We start from the raw sequence: 9874 nt of genomic DNA on the forward strand, positions 1-9874 counted from the left end.
AGAATTATGGCTTTTAAAAATTTTGATTATTAATGAGTTTAGCAGAGCTCATTTTTTTCAGCCCAAGCTTAAGGTCGGGGTTGATATGATTTACGGTAGCTTGAACTTAAGTTTCAAGGTCAAATCAATTTTGAACTCAAGCATAAGAGTAATTCCATCTAGCTGAGCTTGACTTTCAATTTTGAATCGGGCTCGAGTTTTAAATTTTAATTGGGCTCGAGCATGATAATTACTCAATCAAGCTAAGGTTGCCAGAAATTGTATGTTAAGGGGTGAATTATAAAAAAAAAATTTAATTAAATTTTTACAATTTTTTTTAAAAATTTATTTATATGTTAATCAGGGTCAGATAATAAATATTTATAAAAACTCTGTTAAAAATATAATTTTATATTACATAAATTAATTTGTAAAAAACCAAAAACTAAAACATAATTTTTTTTAAAAAATACAATATATAATAATTTATAAAATATCACTAGATGAAATAATAAATTTTTGTAGATAATTTTTTAAAATATTATTATGTTTTAGATGATAGGTGTTAATTTGTAATAAAAAAATTGATATTCTTTTAAAAAATAAAATAAAACCCCCTAAGAGAGATATTTAAAAAAGTAAAAAAATAGATATAGAGTGGGAGAGAGGCGACTTGTTGTATTAGTACCCTAATCCCAATCAAAACTCTAAACTCCTAAGATTTTTTTCTTTTTGAGAAAACTAGACAAGTGTCTATTTTACCACTCTATAAATCACATAGAAGATTTATTTTTAATACCGTCTGAATCAAGTGTTTTTAATTATATTCATGTAGTAAATTGTCAATGCGCTCTTGTGAAAGCTAAAATTTGTTTCATTTTGTTTATTATATTTCCTTCACCAAACATCAATCAAAAACTGTTATAAAGAACTGAATTTGTCAAAACCTATTCAATCGCTGGATTGTCTTTTCACTGTGCTGCAGTTCACACTTCGCTCCATTATGGGCTGTTTCCTACAAAGCTACGTACGCCCAGCCAAGCTCCGCCACACTGCCCTCCCCAATCCCTCGCCTTTGTTTATCTCATCTCACTTTGAGCCTTCAACAAGTAGAGACAAAGGTATTTCCTTCCCGAACCATTTCTCAACTCTTTTTGCCCAATTTCAAATCTTTACATGAACTAATCATATGTTTCCAGATTAGATATCTGTAAATTTTTTAATTCTACAGGTTTTTTTTTCATACCTGAATCCCTAATTGTGTTGTTTTACACCAAGATTTGTTCTTCTATGATGGTCTTCTTGTTCAGTTTGATCACTATTACTCTAAGATATCTTTGATTTTTTTCCTTTAAATTTTGAACAAAATTCTTGAGCAATGGTTGGTTTTAATCAAGGTGGCCTCATTTTGTCGAGCTCTTTTATCAGCCTCATTTTATGGAATCAAAGATCCAAGAAGCTGGGTGATTTTGAGCAAGTTTAGAGGCTTATGCTGTGTTGTTGAGCCACATGAATTGCCTACTTGGTTTAAGGTCCAGTTTGACAGGTTTATGACTGTTGTTTCTGATTCTGATGATGATTTTGTAATTCTGGGGAAGTCGCAGAGTTTGGTGACTGCCCTGGATAGCCGTAAGACCATTGTATTGTCAAGTGATGTGGAGAAGGACCTGCCGTGCGAGATTGTTGATGAAATTAGCAACATTTTGAAGAAAAGGTTTTCATCTCCTGAAACAGTTTGTTTAGCTCTTGATGCTTCATCTGTCAAGGTCTCCAAGAGTTTGGTAGACAAAATATTGAGGAGGTTTAATAATGATTGGATTTCAGCTTTTTGGTTTCTTTAAGTGGGTTAATACTCAGCTTGAATTTAACAACAGATAGTTTCCTGAATTATATGATATGATGATGGACATCTTAGGGAAATGTAAACAATTTGATTTGATGTTGCGATTGGTTGGGGAAATAAATCAGAGTAGGGGATTGATCTCATTATCAACAATGGCTAAAGTCATTAGAAGGTTTGCAGGGGCTAGAAGATGGATGCTATAAAGTTGTTCCATGATTTGAAGTTGTTTGGGGGCAAAGAAGGATTGTTCAGCTATGAATGTGCTTTTGGATAGTTTATGTAAGGAGAGAAATGTTAAGTGTGTAAGGGATGTGTTCTTGTCAATGAGGAGTCAGATACCTTTCAATATTTTGCTACATGGGTGGTGCAAAGCACAGAAACTAGAGGAAACAAAACAGACCATCAAGGAAATGAGAGATTTTGGTTTCACTCCTTGTGTGATTTCATATACTAACCTGATTGAAGCTTATTGCATTCAGAAGGATTTCGGGAATGTTGATGCTATTCTTGCTGAGACGCGATCCCAGGGATGCCTTCCAACATTTGTTACATACACAATCATAATGTATTCTTTGGGAAAGGCCAACAAGACTCAAGAAGCTTTGCAGGTTTCTGTCAAGATGAGTTGAGATGGTTGTACTCCAGACACTTCATTTTATAATTCCTTGATTTACATACTATCTAAAGCAGGGAAACTGGCTAATGCAAATCGCCTGTTTGAGGGGATGCACAGGGATGGGATTCCTCCAAATGCTATCACATATAGTACCTTAATTTCAGCATTTTGTGATTATTTTCAAGAAGAAGATGAATTTAAACTAATTACAAAAATGGGAGAAGCTCTTGCAAGCCTAATGTCAAGACTTACCACCTATTATTGAAACTATGTCTGTAAAAGAAAATGGACAAAACTGTTAACATACTTGTTGGTGGATATGTTTGAAAAGGATGTTAGCTTGGATCCAGACACCTACATTAGTGCAAGGTCTGTGTCAAAATGGTAAACTACAACAGTCATGCTTGTTTTTTGAGGAAATGGTGCTAAGGGGATTGCTGCCAGGCCCCATACTTTTAACCTTCTGTTGCAGGGTCTTAAAAAAATGGCAATTATGGGGCAAAAGAAAAGATTCATCAATTGATATTACAAGCACGAAGCAGAAGATGACAGAATTATAATTAATTGTTAACAACTAAGTGATGATTAGTCAAATTATTGGAGTTATCCTCTGCAATAGTAAGTTTTACTTATTATGTTGGCCCAACTATTCCATGCACATTTAAGCTGACACACTAAGCTTTGTTTTCTTGGGTTTTAACTAAAACTTTATGATTTTGAGTAACTTTTCTTTTCACAAACTTATTAAAATTGTTATGCAATTGCTCCATTCTTAACTTTTTATTTGATGGTTTTTCTATAACCTGATAATGGTTTTCCATGTTTGAAATTCTTTTTTTTTTTTTTTTGTATTTCCATTGATGCTGAACTTTATTAAGAACATTCTTTAGTCAATAGCATTACTTGAACTAACCAACAATATTTTAATGTTTACAAAATTTTGTGAGCAGTTTAGTATGTGATGAGCACTGTAAGATGAACAACTCCTCAATAATATTATAAGCAGGTCCATGTGACTGTTTAGCTGGTGTTTTGAGATTTGTAAACACATCATTTTAATATGATTTGGATGAGGGTTGGAGGATTAAATTATATCATGTTGTTTACTAAGGAGAAAACAACAATGTTATTATAAGATGGATCATCTCTTCTATGTGGGGCGCCTTTGTGTTTGTACTTTGTTACTAAAACTATGTGCTTATTGAATCACAAAGCCTCTAGATTGCTTTTTAATTAGCTAACAAAATGATGTTATCCTAATTTCTCACATGTTGTGCAAAGCAGAATAATTAAAAAAAATTTCAATTCATCTTTTTAGAAGTATTTAACTCATTTGAGCCTGTTTGTTCACAGGGGAGTGTATAAGATTTTGACTTCAGAATTTCTTTGGCATTTTTTACATAGATTTATTCGATTACTTATTAGGTTTTTGCTTGTCTTATGGATGGTAGGTTAATTCCACCCTCTGTTTTCAATTGAGTTTTCTTTGATCCCTTGTCCATATGTATTTTGGGATATCTAACCCTCAATACTATTAAATTCAGATTTTATGATCTCATCATTGGGGACATTTACAGTGTGAATTTTCTTTAGTTTTTCTTTTGAGTTTTATGCTAGAGAGTATGAACTTTGTGACCGTAAACTGATCACAACTTTCTTGTCAATCAGATGCTTTCCAGTTCTTGGTTTTTGATTGCATGCAGTGTTTTGCTTGCATTTTGGCTCTGTAAAAATTTTGGATATTGGAATTACAATGTGTGACAAATGCATAAATCATGGTGAGGTGATATTGGGCTTAGATGATGCGAAAGTTGTGACTTTGATGCCAATATATGAATATGGTTGGTATGCGATGAAAGATATTCTTTTCCAATCCTCATTTTTTGTTCTGTTCTGTTTTGCTTAGGTTTTGGTTTCGTGAATTGTTTGGATCTTTGGATGACAATGTGAGAAAAATGCTAACAAGAAGAGCTTGAGAGGATGGTGCTAATCTATGGATATGGTTTACACAAGATGCAAAGAAAAAGCATTGGTTCCCAATCCTTTGTTTTGGTTATGCTGCATTTTGCTTACATTTTGATTCTATGAATGGTTTGGATCTTGGAGAAACAATGCTAGGAAAATGCTTGCAAGATCATGGAAGTGATGGACAGTTTATATAGGAATGAGCTAGGGTGATGCTGGAAGTTGGAAATGTCATTCTAGTCTATGGATATAATGTTTATGGAAGCGAAACAAATAAGCTTGACTTTGGGGTGTTTTGGTGTTTGAGTTGTAGATTCTTGTTGCTTCAGTAGTGGAGGCTGACTGAGGAATGTAATAGTGGTCAGGAACATTCAAAGTGTAGTTTGATGATGATTTAGTTCTATTTGAAAGGGATACTGTAAGAATTTGTTATGCATCTGTTGTGGTACAATTGTTTAGGTAATTTCTAGAGATTTTCATCCTACTCGATGTTACATCGCATTGCTGATACAGATGAATGATATAGCCAACTATACTCTTTAGGGAGAAAACTAATTGTTCCATTAATCTAATCAACAGTTTCAACTATGTCTATCTTGTCATACTATGAAGCTTCGTGAATCACATGATTGGTGAATGCTGATGGCTAATGGTTGAAAAAACTTTTTTTTTTCAAAAAAATCTTACTGATTAGGCAATAGTATCATTGTAAAGCTTTATTAAGTCAACTGTTCATTTCTAGGGCCTGAAACCTGACGAATGAATATGATGAGTAAAGGACCTAGTGATGAAACTTAGTTTTTTTTATCATTGACACGCGCTCGCCTTGCGTGTAAACCGCAAGTGTACGGATGTCGAAGTAATAATTACCCCGGTGAGTTGGTAGTCGAATCCACAGGGAACAGGGCTACTAGTACTAACTTCTTCTCTGTTTTCTAGCCTAATGATAAATGGAAAGGTGTGGTGATCTAATGTGCGAAGAAATGAATACTGGAGACGAATATGCAAGGGTGAAATGGAGGAAGAATCTCAATCAATAAAGATGAGGTACCCGGGCAATGCTACCCCTAGGATCTAACATGAAGTTCAAGATTCGCTAAATGCTTCTAAGCCGAGTCTAATGAATCGAGGTAATCCAAGAACAACCGGCTCTTGTCTCCAAGCCACCGGTACTACCTACAAGGTCCCGGTGGAGAAATCGCTCAATCTCAACGCCTCACACCCCATATGACCGCAATACGCTCTGGGGAAACCTAAGAGTGAAACCGATTCCTAAAGATAGATCCAACCTTAATTCCCGGCGAAGGATCCCCAACCCCTACAAGGTCCGGCGGAGAAATCTCTCAATCTCACGCCTTACACCAAATATGGTTGCATAGAGTTTAGGAAATACGGAGATAGGAAACACTTAATCGGAAGGGAAATGGGACGCTTCACTATCTCATGACTCACCCTCTCAACCCCCTTTAACCTTGAAGTTCTAACTCAAATGGAGGCCTCTCTTTCATCAAAGTAACAGATCATGCATATACAATCAACCACAAGGATCAACAAAACATGCAAGCAATGGGAACACAAGATTAAAACTCAAATCAACTCGGATTCACTAGAAATATAAAGCAAATCAATACAAAAGAATAGATCATAGGGTTCACATGCCCAAGTACCTACTAGGGTTTAGCCCTCCATGGGGCAAGTTACAAGACAATGATTAATACAATGAAAAGCAACAAAAACCATAGAGAAAACCCCTTGAATTCGTGATGATTGACCTTGGTGGGTAGTTCAACGTCTTGAAGGATTCCTCTTTGAAGCTAGGTCGCCGGTGGCTTCCCAAGTGCTATGACGGCAAAGGAAACTATCAAATTTGGTGAAGAACACCCTCCAAATCGGCAAAGACCTCTTCTCCAAACCCTAGCAGTCTCACCCCTCAAGAGCCGCACAAAAAGATGTCAAAGAATAGGGCTAACGGCCTATTTATAGCCCAAAACCACGCCTGTCACGTGGCCCCACGCGCCCATGTGGATTTTTAACACGCCCCCATGGGCTGCAGGAATTTTCACGTGGGCGTGTGAACAATAATTTTGCTACAGTACTGCTGCAGTGAAAATTGTCTCAGTGTTTTGGTACAATGCTTTTCACAAAAATGCGGTCCAAACACTCTTCTCTTGAGGCCACATGTCCGGGCACACGTCCATGTGGTAGGCTATAAGACTTTTTTTTCATCGACGCATCTTTGAAAGGTCTTGCAATCTTCACAAAGAGAAGAAACATGAAAATGCGGCTGCCTTTGTGCCCTTCCAACTAGTGAATTGACTTGAATCCTCTTGGAAGTTGGCACACATCTCCATGTTAATGAGCTCCTCTCGTGTCTTGGTCCTTGAATTGAACAAGAACTCCTTACATTGTATCTTTATAGTCTATTTTTGCTTCCTTTTTACTCTTCAAGGCATTCACAACCTATATGCATAAAAGAACACCAAATACACAATATGTGACATAAACCATGGTAAAAATGATGCTCAATGCATGTAAAACATATATAAAAATATGCCTACTCAAGCACTTATCAATCATGCTTCCATTTTGCAAGTTTAGTGGGAGATGCAAATATATTTTTGTGTTGAATCTTTCAAGCTATTGATAGTGCTTTTAGTTTGAAGCATCTTTGCTTTTGTCCATGCCCGTACCCCGGGAGGCATGTGGTGCCTTCAATATGCTTGTCAGCCCTTTTGATTTATCGGAGTTTGAACACCTTGTAGGGCACATCATATGAGAATATGGCTATTATTGTTCAGGATTATGTTGAAGGTTTGATTATTAAAAAAAAAACAACCCTCATTGGAATTGGACCTTTGGTGCAGATCATTTTGTAGTCACCTGCTATGATGTTCGCGTGTGGGCATTTGAAGGACTTCCTTTTCTTAAAAATATTTCATTTGTTGTCTATTCTCTTAGTTATGACGTGGTGAATATCCCGCACAATGATGTTGCTCTTCCTCAATTATGAAAGCCATTTCCACTTCCTACTGGTAAAAATGATATTGAGAACAGGTTTGAACAGGGGTCAATTCTTTTGTTCATATGAATACAGTTCATTCATACTTTGTCTCTGCAACCTGATAAAAACTGATGGCATTCACATTTTCCATTTTAACAAGATTATTCCTTCGAAGCATTTTGTTGTTACATTTTGCTAGTTGAAATGATTTGAGTATCTTTGGGGGGAAAATTGGCATTGTCAAATAAATTTTGTTAGTTGTATAGATTTTGTTAGTTGTATAGATCAAGTAGACTTAAATATGGTATGCTCTTTTATTGTTTCTCTGCCCATTTCATTTATGTCAATCTAATGTTAGATGCAAACCAAATGAATATTATTTAGATATAGTTTAACTGAAAAGCTTAAGCTAATGTTAGATGCAAACCAAATGTAATCATATTGATTGGTAATGATAAAGTGGATGCTAATGATTATTTTCTACTTTTGCAGGATAAGTAACTTTAATCCTCCTCTTGATTGAGTTTGTGCATGGTGGCTTAAGTTGCTGAGATTATTGAAAACATCCTTGTGTATGAAGATCAGGAATTGAAAACAAGAAGAAAGGATGAAAGCCTATAATTTTAGGTATTTTTTTTTAATGTGCCATCCATGGATTTGATAGGTTTTCATTGTGCTACTTTAAATTAATTATGTTTTCATTTTGCAAAGTAATCAAACATAATACAAATAGAGATTTAAGGAATTTGCCAAACAAAAATTTTAGAGAAGAATTTTATTAACAATTTTGCTATGATTTGAGGTTTTTTTTATTGATGGTTGTACATGTGAAATTTGATGGTTGTGCATATAAACCTTATCATAGTACAAGTTAAAAAGATATGGAATTACACTAATAGGGGTGTTTGTTTGGTAGTATTTAGAACTCCTTGTAGTTGGAATTACAAAGTTTCTAGGAGTAAGTTGTTTGGTTTGGTGGATTTAAAAAAGTAACTGGAGTTGCAAATTCTCTTTGATTGGATTTTGGTGGATTTGGAACTACACCCAAATTGGGTGTAGTTTCAAATCCAACATTTGGAATTCCAATTAAAATTATTTTTTAAAAAACTAAAATATAGTTAGAATACAAACAAATAAAATTATATAATTAATTAATTAATTAATTTGACAAATGATATTTTTGGTGGTATATAATTAATATAATATATTATATTAATTATATTAATTACTCATAATATTTAATATTTAATATTTAAAATTTAAATTCATATTTACATAAAATAAAAATAATTTATATTAATTATTACATCAAACCAGTTTTCTAAATCCAAATTTACAAATACCTCCAACAAAACACAAAATTCTATGATCCAGTATTACAAATACATCCAACCAAACACTGGATTTGACTCTCCTGGTTTTTCAAATACAAGGATTTGTAAATACAAATCCACTGCATTTTCAATTACATCCAACTAAACACCCCCTAAGTGTTAAGTGGAACATTTGCTTGGAGAAATGGAATTTGATGGTTGATGTTATTTGTTTTCGTTAACTTTGTTTATATTGAAAGTACAAACATAATAGTAATACATTTCTCTCTCTCTCTCAATGTTTCTTTTTTCTATCTATAAATAGTCATACGTTTAATTTGTAGTTTAGCCAAATGAACTATCAAAACTTGCTTGTAGGCACGTTCCATTTGAAAGATAAACTTTGGGGTTTGGTTGGCATCTTAAGACTTATGGATAAACTTCGCTTTAGATTTATATGCCTCTATTCTTATAATTAATATTCTTGTATGATTAAAACATTCTTTCATTGCCACCTTTGTCAATGCTAATTTAGAGATACAAAACATGCTCCCAGATCGATGGTGGATGTATCAAACGTGAACGAGAGGATTAATTGATCCAACTTTTATAGTTGGGGTAAATTCATTTGTGGAGTTTGCTAAGGCTCACCCAAATTGTCTTGATGGTCATTTGATGAGATGCCCATGCAACCACAAGAAATGTCAAAATCGGAATTTTTTGGATTAACATACTGTTTAAAGCGCACATTGCTAAGTATGGATTTATGGAGAATTATGAAAACATGGATCCATCATGGTGAAAGTGGTGATAGTGATATATTTAGAGAACATGTGGTGGGAGAGGTGTTCGAGCAATATATTGGGGATGAGAATATGTCTGCATTTGAGACAATGATTCATGATGTTGTAGGGTCATCATTTCAACCACATGATATTCAAGACAACCCTACCCCAGCAGTTCAACATATTTATGATATGTTTAAGAGCAGAACAACAAGAGTTATGGCCAAATAATCATAATAGAATATCAAAGTTATTTGTTGTTGCTTGCTTAGTGAATTTGAAGACAGAACATCATTTTTCTAAAAGATTATATGATGATTTTTGCCAATTGATGAAAGAATGCCTCCCGAGTAACAATGTTATGGTTGATGG

General features: G+C 34.3%; 1 pseudogene; it reads left to right on the top strand.

Annotated features, from left to right (window-relative positions):
- Positions 1–903: 903 nt before the first annotated feature.
- LOC120257061 lies at positions 904–4938 on the top strand (annotated as a pseudogene).
- Positions 4939–9874: the final 4936 nt, after the last annotated feature.

This window comes from Dioscorea cayenensis, unplaced genomic scaffold (assembly GCF_009730915.1).
Source record: "Dioscorea cayenensis subsp. rotundata cultivar TDr96_F1 unplaced genomic scaffold, TDr96_F1_v2_PseudoChromosome.rev07_lg8_w22 25.fasta BLBR01001827.1, whole genome shotgun sequence".
Lineage (NCBI taxonomy): Eukaryota > Viridiplantae > Streptophyta > Magnoliopsida > Dioscoreales > Dioscoreaceae > Dioscorea > Dioscorea cayenensis.